The sequence below is a fragment of the Monoraphidium neglectum genome, assembly GCF_000611645.1.
Source record: "Monoraphidium neglectum strain SAG 48.87 unplaced genomic scaffold scaffold00214, whole genome shotgun sequence".
NCBI classification, from domain to species: Eukaryota; Viridiplantae; Chlorophyta; class Chlorophyceae; order Sphaeropleales; family Selenastraceae; genus Monoraphidium; species Monoraphidium neglectum.
Genome location: NW_014013414.1, coordinates 25,665 through 35,374, shown reverse-complemented (window position 1 = coordinate 35,374; position 9,710 = coordinate 25,665).

The following is a 9,710-nucleotide window of genomic DNA, read 5'->3' as shown; positions in this document are numbered from 1 at the left end:
GGAGGGCGCTGCAATGATGCTGCTCGCGCCCGGCCCCCACCCCGCAGCCCTCGCCGTGCTGGCCGGCAGCGCCGTCAACCAGGACGGCCGCAGCAGCGGCCTCACGGCGCCCAACGGGCCGGCGCAGCAGGAGGTGATCCGCCAGGCGCTGGCGGCGGCGGGGATGGTGGCGGTAAACGTGAGTGGTGTCCAGCTGCACGGCACAGGCACCAGCCTGGGGGACCCCATCGAGGTCGGGGCGGCCTTGGAGGTTTTCTTTGAGCCTTCCAAGGCAGCCGATGCCGCCGCCCAAGGCTCCGGCGCGCGCCGGAGGCCGCTGCGCCTGCTCGCGGCCAAGACGGTCGTCGGCCACGCGGAGCCGGCCACAGGGCTGACGGCCGCGCTGTTTGCGGCGCACCAGATCGCGCGGCGCGCGGCCGCGCCGGCGCTGCACCTGAGTACGCTAAACCCCCACGTCGTCAGCGCCGCGGAGGGCCACGGTGCTGCACGCGGCGGGCTGGCCGCTGCAAGGGGTGTGGCGCCGCTGGCGGCGCCGGGCAGGGAGGCGGATGCTGTGTACGCGCTCGGCGTCAGCGCGTTTGCGTTCCAGGTGGGTACTCACCGCCACATGGGTGGTCGGGGTTGATGAGGACAATGCATGTGCTATTATTGACAGGTGTCTCTGCAGCAAGGGCCATCCCTGCCTGCTGTTGGCTGCCTAGCTCCCCATCCACCCTCGTATATACACACACACACACACACACAAACACACTCACACACAGACACACTCACACACACCACCCTTCCCAACCCGCAGGGCACCAACGCCCACGCCATCATCTGCTCACCGCCCACCGGCCCCTTCTCTTGGGCTCCCGGGGCCCGCCGCGCCACGCGCGCCGGCGCCGCGCCCGCATCCGCGGTGCCCCTCCCCTGGCGCCGCGCCCGATTCTGGGTGCACCCCCGCCTCTCGCCGCTCGTCACTGCTTTTGTGGCGTCGCCATCAGCGATTGCGGCGTTTGAGTGCCGCGTCAACGGCAGCGCCAGTGCCTTTGCCAGCCTCTGGGATCACTCGGTCGCCGGCGTCCCGCTGGTGCCCGGTGTGCTGTTCTTGGAGCTCGCCGCGCGCTGCTGCGGCCTGCTGGCAGCATCGCCGGCCGGCGGCGCCGGCGGCGAGGGCGGCAGCGGCGCGGACGAGCAACTCCGCGCGGCGCTTGTGGGGGCGACCAGTCCTGCGCCGTGCGCGCTGCCAGGTGGCAGCTTGATGGGCCAGCGGCAGCTCGTGCTGCGCTGCCTCGTGGCAGCGGATGGACAGGTGCGAGTGGAGTCGCTGTCAGACGGCGGCCCAAGCCGCGGCGTCCATCTGACGGCGTCTTCGACGGCGCTCGCCGGTGGCGGCGGCGTGTCACGGCCCGCCCAGACGGCCGGCCGCGCGCGGCTCGCGCTGCTGCGGCGCCTATTCGCGAGGGCGCGGCGCGCCGCGCCGCCGTCAGCAGTTGCTGCAGCGCCGCTCTTTGCGTCGGTCGCTGCCGACGCCGGCGCCGGCGCCGGCGTCGGCGCGGCGCTCCTGGCGGCTCAACTCGACGCGCCGCTGCAGCTAGCCGCCGTCGCACGCGGCGCGCTGGCGCCGTCCTTGTCAGCGCTCCTGCAGGTCCCTGCGGGCGCAGACGCCTACCTGCCTGCTGCAGACGACGGCACAGCAGCGCAGGCCGGCTGCAGCGGAACCATTTCGGCCGTCGCGGCCGTCAACGCTGCCTCTCTCACGGCGCAAGGGATGGACGCGGACTGCGGGCTGCTGGCGGGCGCATCAGGCGGTCCTGCGCTGCTGCTCGGCCTGCGCGCAAGGACGGTCGCAGCGGGCGCGCTGACTGCGGCCGCGGCTGCCGGGGCCGCGGAGCCAGGCGTGCGGCGCGCCGGAGCCGGCGCAACTGACAAGGCGGCGCCCGAGGTGAGACTCATCTCTACCGTTGCCGCACACAGCTGGCGCTGTCGCTTGGCCAAAAGGACCTTGGGGTTGCTTCTGCAGCCCTTGCTGCTCAGTGTGTGCCCCCCAGACAGTGCCCTCCCTGCATCGTTGCGCAAAGCTGTCAAGCCGCGCCAACTGTCCACTTCTGCGCCTCCAACCTTCTTTAAATCATCCCTCCTTGGTTTCTCAATACCCCTTCAGACGTTGACCGATGATGACGAGCCGGCAGACACCTACTACACCCTGGAGACGGTGGCCGCTGACGTCGCCGGCCCCAAAGAGCTGGGCCCTTGGCAATCCCCACTGCTGCCGCAGCCCCGAACCGCGCCCGCGCTGTCGCTGCAACCCAGCGCCCCCGGCCTCCGCGCCGTGGCCGCGGCGCTCGCGGCAGCGCAGCGCGCGGCTGCGGCGGCCGCAGCGGCCGGGGGCGCCGGCGCGGCGCCGCCTGCGGTGGGTTCCGTCACTGCTGCTGCGGGCAGCGGCGCCGAGGCTGCTGGCGGCCTGCCAGGCCTCATGAGATCACTGGCTGCGGAGGCTGCCCTGCCGGCTGCCACTGTGGAAGTTGATGGAGGTTCTGCAAGGTTCAAGGGGCCGCGGCTGGTTTGGCGGCAGCAGGACGGCTCACAGCAGGAGCTGCGCAGCCGCACAGTAAGGTGAGGCGTTCAGGGGCTCAATAAAGTCCACAGGTGGATTTTGCATCAGGCTTCTAAGACTGGCTTGCACCAGGCATGTACCGTGTTGCTCTCTTGGCAGATTGATGTCACCAGGGTAGGCTGCTCAGTGCTGCCTCCACTCCGCATCTACTATTCTATTCCTCACCGCCTCCTTGCACAGCTTATACAATGCTCAATCAGAATCTTGATCACCTGCAAGCTATATCCCACAAATTCCGCAATGCACCCATGCCTTTTCGTGTTCCCTCAGGTCCGGCGTCAGTTTCGCCAAAACCCTGCGCCCGATGCTGCCCACTGCCGTGGCTGGGCCGCACCAGCTGGTGCCGCGGCCGCGCGGCGCCCTGGGCAGCCTTGTGCCTGTGGCGGTGGACGCTGAGTCAGCACTGCGCCCTGGGGAGGTGCTGCTGGCTGTGAAGGCCGTGGGCATCAACTTCCGGGACGTGCTCAACGTGAGAAGGGTTTGCGCATGTGTGCGTGAAAGGCTGCACATGGGCACGCGCGCACATACAAGCGCGCGTGTGTGTGTGAATGTGTGAGTGTGTGTGTGTGTGTGTGTGTGTGTGTGTGTGTGTGTGTGTGTGCGCGCGCGTGTTTTAGCGGGGATGCACTCGGGTACCGCTCGTGCACATGTGGGCGTTGGCATGTGTGCGTGTCCGCGTGGCACAGCTGTGCATGTGAGCACAGATCCGCCACATTGCCTGAGCTGGGGTTGAGGAAGCCCCCTTCACTTGCTGTGCAGGTCAGTGTTCGATATCTGCATTGCGCTGACCCTGATGCTCTGGATACCTAGACAACGCACATCACCCAGAGTGCTTCAACCTTCAATCAATCCCCAACCCTAGGTCCTGGGCATGTACCCCGGCGACCCAGGCAACCCTGGAGGCGACTGCGCAGGCACCGTCCTTGGCACCAACCCCGCCGCCACCTCGACCCCGCACGCCGTCGGCCAGCGGGTGTTTGGCCTGGCTGTCGGCTCCCTCGGCACAGCCGTGGTGTGCGCCGCCAACACCATGGTGGCGGCCCCCGCCTGCGTGAGCTTTGAGGAGGCAGCCAGCATGCCCACCGTTTTCATAACCGCGCGTGCGGCGCTGCGGCAGGTGGCCGCAGCGCAACGTGGCGAGCGCGTGCTGCTGCAGGCTGCAGCAGGCGGCGTGGGCCTGGCGGCGTTGCAGGTGCTGGAGGCGACCAGCGCCGTGGTGCTGGGCACAGCCGGCGGGCCGCCCAAGCGCGCGCTGCTGCGCTCCCTGGGAGCCGCACATGCAGCGGGCAGCCGTGACACGGGCTTTGCGTGCGACCTGGCGGTGGCGGCCGGCGGCGCGGACGTGGTGCTCAACTCGCTGACGTCACCAGGCATGGTGCCCGGAGCTCTGGCGCTGCTTCGGCGCGGCGGGCGGCTGGTGGAGATCGGCAAGCGGGACGTGTGGAGCGGTGCCGCAGTGGCCGCTCAGCGTCCCGACGTGGCATACAGCCTGCTGGCGGTTGACTTCCTGCCTGACAGCGAGGTGCAGGCGGCGCTGCGTGCTGTGGCGGCGGGCGCCGCGTCTGGCGCGCTGCGGCCGCTGCCGCTGGCGGCGCACCCTCTGTCGGGCGTGGCAGCTGCTCTGCGCCAGCTGAGCCAGGTGAGGATCAGCTGGCGCACAAACACTAACAAAGCAAACACCAAAAGCGCTAGCCAGCTATCCTGCCCGCGTTTCAGGTGCCTCGTTGAGTACCAAGATAAAGAGCACTGCTGGCACATGACGGGTGTGCCCATCTCGCAGCATTTGCTTTAACAAGATCCATCCCCAATCTCCCCTCCAGCCATCCAACCAACCAACCGACCAATCGACCGACCGACCGACCAATTAACAAACAACTAACATGATTTACCGATCAACAAAACCTCAACCACTTCCCTTGTCACCCATCTTGCAGGCCACCCATGTCGGCAAGGTCGTCGTCTCCGCCCCGCGCCCGTACCATGCGGGCGCCGACGTGCACGGCATCCAAGGCGGGGTCCTTATAACCGGCGGCCTCGGCTCCCTGGGCCTCCTGACGGCCCGCTGGCTCGTCGGCCAGGGCGCCACGCGGCTGCACCTGGTGAGCTGGGCAGCCGGCGTGCTGCTGATGGGCTCAAAATTTGTTGCCTGTGGCCGGTGGGTGACAGCGCGACACTCATGCAATGGCGCCCCAAATCTCACTGTGCTCTGCTATGGGCACACATATACTTGATCATCTGCCAAAACGTGCAGGTCGGTCGCATAGGGCGCCGCAGCGGCGCAGACGCCGATGCGCTCTCCACCCTGCTTGCCGGCAGCCCTGGCGTCTGCATCTCGATAACGGCCGCTGACGCCGCCTCGGCCGCGGACGGCGCGGCCGTGTGGGGCTGCAGCGCCCCCGCCAGCGCGGCGGGCGTGAGGGTGGTGGTGCACGCGAGCGGCGTGCTGGCGGATGCGGCCTTGGCGCGTCAAACGTACGGCGGCCTCAAGAGGTGGGCGGCAGCTGCCTTGCAGACAGAGGCGCGAGAGCATACCGTCAGCTGCGCTGGACTGGTGTGTTACGAAAATATATTTGGCAACTTGCAGTTCTGATGCCACTGATCCTACCGGTCAGGGGCAATTCTCAGGTATTCGCTTTGTTGCTTTAATTTCATGGCTCGACCCTGCCTCCTCCTTCTCAATGGCATTTGGCTGTCTCAGATGTTGCTTTCTGCTTCAACATCCCAAAACCATGCAGGGTATGGGGCTCCAAGGTGGCCCCTCTCACCGCGTGGCGCGGCCACCTGGGAGGCCACCAGCCGCTGGCGGCCGTCGTGCTCTTCAGCTCGGTGGCGTCCCTGCTGGGCAGCGCCGGCCAGGCCAACTACTCGGCCGCGAACGCCGCGCTCGACGCTGCAGCGTCCGCGGGGCAGCATGGCGGCATGGCTGCGGTCAGCATGCAGTGGGGCGCGTGGGCAGGTGGGTGCATGGTTGGCATTGGGCCGGCTTGATCTCATGAGAGGCGCCGGGTGCTATGCCGCAAGGTTGTGACGCGCCGCCTGGCGGTTTGAATGCATTGACCAGATCTTTTGTCTGACCACATCAACCAGATTGTGCTCTGCTTCCTGACGCAGCTGTGCCTCAGGGTCACATGCAAACTCACCCACCTTGGAGCTGTCAGCTACCACGTACGGCTGGCTGCCCAATTTTGAGTGCTGCCTGTACGAACGCCCCTTCTAACCTCCACCTACGATCCGCCCAGGTATTGGCATGGCAGCCAACAGTGACGTCATCGCCCGCAAGGTCGAGTCCCTGGGCATGGCCATGCTGCGCCCCTCCCAGGGCCTGGAGGCTCTCGAGCGAGTCCTGTCCTCCCCGGCCCTCCCCGGCCGCGCCCTCGGCGCTATGGGTGCCGCTGCCCGCCTGCCGCCGCCGGTCGCACCAGCGGTGCCGTTCCGGTGGCGTGTGCTCTTCAGGGGCGGCCGGCAGGCCCCTGAGCTTTTTGAAGAGGTCAGAGTCGACTTTGAGTCCCGCCAGCGGCACCAGCCAGCAGTGGCGGGCACCGGCAAGCAAGGCACCTCTGCGACTTCCCAGATGGCGCGGCTCGCCGCTGCAGGGGCTGCGGCAGAGCCCGCGCGGGAGCTGGAGGGGCGGGCGCTGCGGGAGGTGCTGGAGGCGGTGGCGGGGGTTTTGGGACGCCAGGTGGGCTTGGCAGTACGTGCACGGGGGTTGCCGGGGCCTGCGATCATGATTGTCGCTAAGCTGGCAAGTGGACTAGTATCACTGGATGAACTATTTAAGGGGCACCATTAAGTTATGTTACAGTGCATCGTACATGTGAAGCCCAGGAGACGACACACAACATCCCGCCTGTATTGCCCTGATTAACACAGGTTGCTCCTGACGAGCCGCTGATGGCGGCTGGCCTGGACTCCCTGGGCGCGGTGGAGCTGCGCAACGCGCTGGAGGGCCGCCTGGGGCTGCAGCTGCCGGGCACCCTCATCTTTGACTACCCCAGCAGCGGGGCAATCGCGTCCCTCGTCGCACCGCGGCTCGCGGTCGCCCCTCAACCCCGGGTCCCGCCGCCCTCATCAGGCGCGCGGCGTGTGGCCGAGCCTGCAATTCCCGGCGCTGCCGAGACGCCGTCCCTCGACGACCTCCGCCGCCAGGTGGCGTCCGAGGTTTCGTCCATCCTCGGACGCCAGATCGCCGATGACGCGCCGCTGATGGCCGCCGGCGTCGACTCCCTCGCGTCGGTCGAGCTGCACGGCGCGCTGCAGGCGCGATTTGGCGTCCCCCTGCCGGCCACGCTGGCGATCGACCACCCAACGGTCGCGGCTGTTGCTGCCCTGATCCACGCGCGCCTTGCGCCACGGTCAGCCGCGCGCCACGCCGCGGATGCGCCGGCGTTTGTGGGCTCGCCGCCTGTCGTGGCCGGCGCCGTCCAAGGGGCAGCCGCCGCCGCCGGCCCGACGTCGCTCGTCGCAGTCTGTGGGCTTGCAGCCCGCGTGCCGGGCAGTAGGGGCAGCCACAGCAGCGTCGGCAGCATAGCCGCCGTTGCGCCCCATAGCGACGCAATCGCGGCCGTGCCCCTTGAGCGGTGGCTGCCAGAGGACTACGCCTGGATGTCCGACGGCGCCCCTGCCCGCTTCGGCAGCTTCCTGGCAGCTTCCGTCGCGCCAGCCGCGTTCGACGCCGCCGCGTTCGGGCTGTCCGAGGGAGAGGCGGCGCTGGTGGACCCGCAGCAGCGCCTGCTGCTCGAGGCCTTTTACGAGGCCGCCGCGGGCGCCGCCGCCGCGTCCGCTGGCGACAGGCCGGCGGCGCAGCTGCTGCCAGCGCATAGTGATGGCGGTGGCGCCGACTGTGGGGTGTACGTGGGGATTTCGGCCGTCGATTATCTCCGCCTGTCCACGCGCCTGGGGCTGCCCATCACGGCTTACAGCGCGACCGGCGGCCTGTCTCTCAGCGTGGCTGCGGGCCGCCTGTCCTTCACCTTTGGACTGTCCGGCCCGGCCCTGGCGATCGACACCGCCTGCAGCAGCAGCCTGGTGGCCGTCCACACGGCCTCGGCGGCGCTGCGGCTGGCGCACTGCCGGGCTGCGGCGGCGGGCGGCGTCAACCTGACGCTCATCCCCGACACGCCGGCCATGTTCCAGCGGGCAGGTGAGCATCCGCTTGTTTGGCTGCATCAGTGCCTCGCACCCGCACGCTTGCCTCTGATTGCTTTCAGGGGAGTTTTCACTGTATATTCCTGGACAAACATTGTCAGCGGTTCCTGGCACTGTTTCCACTTTTCAACTGCAACCCTGCCCTCTGCGCTCGACCAACATTTATCATCCAGGCATGCTGTCACCAGACGGCCGCTGCAAGACGATGGACGCAGCCGCAGACGGCTACGTGCGCGCAGAGGCCGTGGGCGTGATGCTGCTGCAGCCGTTTGCGGCTGCAGAGGGCGCCTCGCCCGCGCCGCTGGCCGTGCTGGCCGGCAGCGCCGCCAACCAGGACGGCCGCAGCAGCGGCCTCACGGCGCCCAACGGGCCGGCACAGCAGGAGGTGATCAGGCAGGCACTGGCGGCGGCGGGGCTTGCCGCAGCAGACGTGAGCGGGGTCAGCACTCACGGCACGGGCACCAGCCTGGGGGACCCTATTGAGGTCGGCGCCCTGGCCGCCGTGTTTGGCGGCAGCAAGAGCAATGGCAGCGGTTGTTCCGCCGCGCCACTTATGGTGTCGTCCAGCAAATCGTGGCTGGGCCACGCTGAGCCAGCTGCCGGCGTGGTGGGCATGCTGGAAGCCGCACGCCAGGTGTGCGGCCTCGCGGCGCCGCCCATTGCCCACCTGAGGACCCTCAACCCCCTCGTGACAAGTGCCCTGAGCGGCGACGGCGGTCGCAGCTGGGCGCTGCCACGTCAGGCGGGCGGCGCGGCGTCTCCTGAAGCCGTGGCCCTGGCCAGTTATGGCGTCAGCGCGTTTGCTTTCCAGGTGCGTCGTGTTGATTTGCATCACAGGTCACAATGTCCGCCCTGTGCACGCTTACCGCATCTGCTGCCTGCCTGCCTGCCTGCCTGCCTGCCTGCCTGCCTGCCTGCCTGCCTGCCTGCCTGCCTGCCTGCCTGCCTGCCTATAATTCTCACCCCTATCCACCGCACATCCACCTCAAAACACATCCTTTATATGCACCTGCACCTCAGGGAACAAATGCCCACGTCATCATCACCGCCCCTGGCCCCAAGGCTAGCGCCACATCGACCCTCAGTGCGGCTCCTGCCACCTGGCAGCGCCAGCGCTTCTGGCCGCTGCCGCTCGCCAACGAGCTCGTGCGCGGCGCGGCCCTGAGGCACAGCAGGGGCGGCAGCAATGCGCCTGCGGTGGCGACCTTCCACTGCCAGCTGGGCTTGGACCTGGTGGCATATATGTGGTACCATCGCGTCGCTGGAAGGGCCGTGTTCCCTGGTGCTGGATTCTTGGTGCGACGGGCGGGGTCGTGCTTTGTGGAAGACTTGGATCATAGTCCAAGGACTGTGGTCAGAGGCAACCACTTGCAGATCAGAAGCCAACAAACAAAAGATCCAAAGGACCTCGGAACCAAGTGACTTGATCTGGGAACTCACAATCATAGGGCCAGGCTTGCAGGGTCCGAGGTTGCGGGTTTCTAGGTCGACAGTGACGGTTGACGCACGTGCTGTTTTGCCTGATTACTGACGCTTGGAACCGCTGCGCCGCCCCCAACGCTTCTGTTTTCACAGGAGTTGGCCGCGGCAAGCGCGCAGGCCCTGCTTGCCCAGCCGCGGCTGCCGTCGGCGCCGACGACCGCGCTGGCCGGCATAGCCATCCCAGCAGGGCTGGTGCTGCCGCGCCGCACCGCGGCGGGCGGGGCTGAGGCGCCGCCGCTGCTCGCCTGTGAGATTGACCTAAAGGGCGGCGCGCTGCGCATCGTCTCGCGCCCGACGGGGTCTGCTCGCCGCAGGACGGTACATCTGACAACGCAGCTGGCCGCCGTCCCGGCGCTCGAGCCGGAGCTGAAGGTTGCACCTGCGTCGGCCGGAAGCGCCGCCGCCGCACGGCGCCTGGCGCGGCTGCTGGCGGACCGCGTCCCAGCCCCCGACTTGGCCCGCGTTGCCGCGGCAGCGGCGGCGG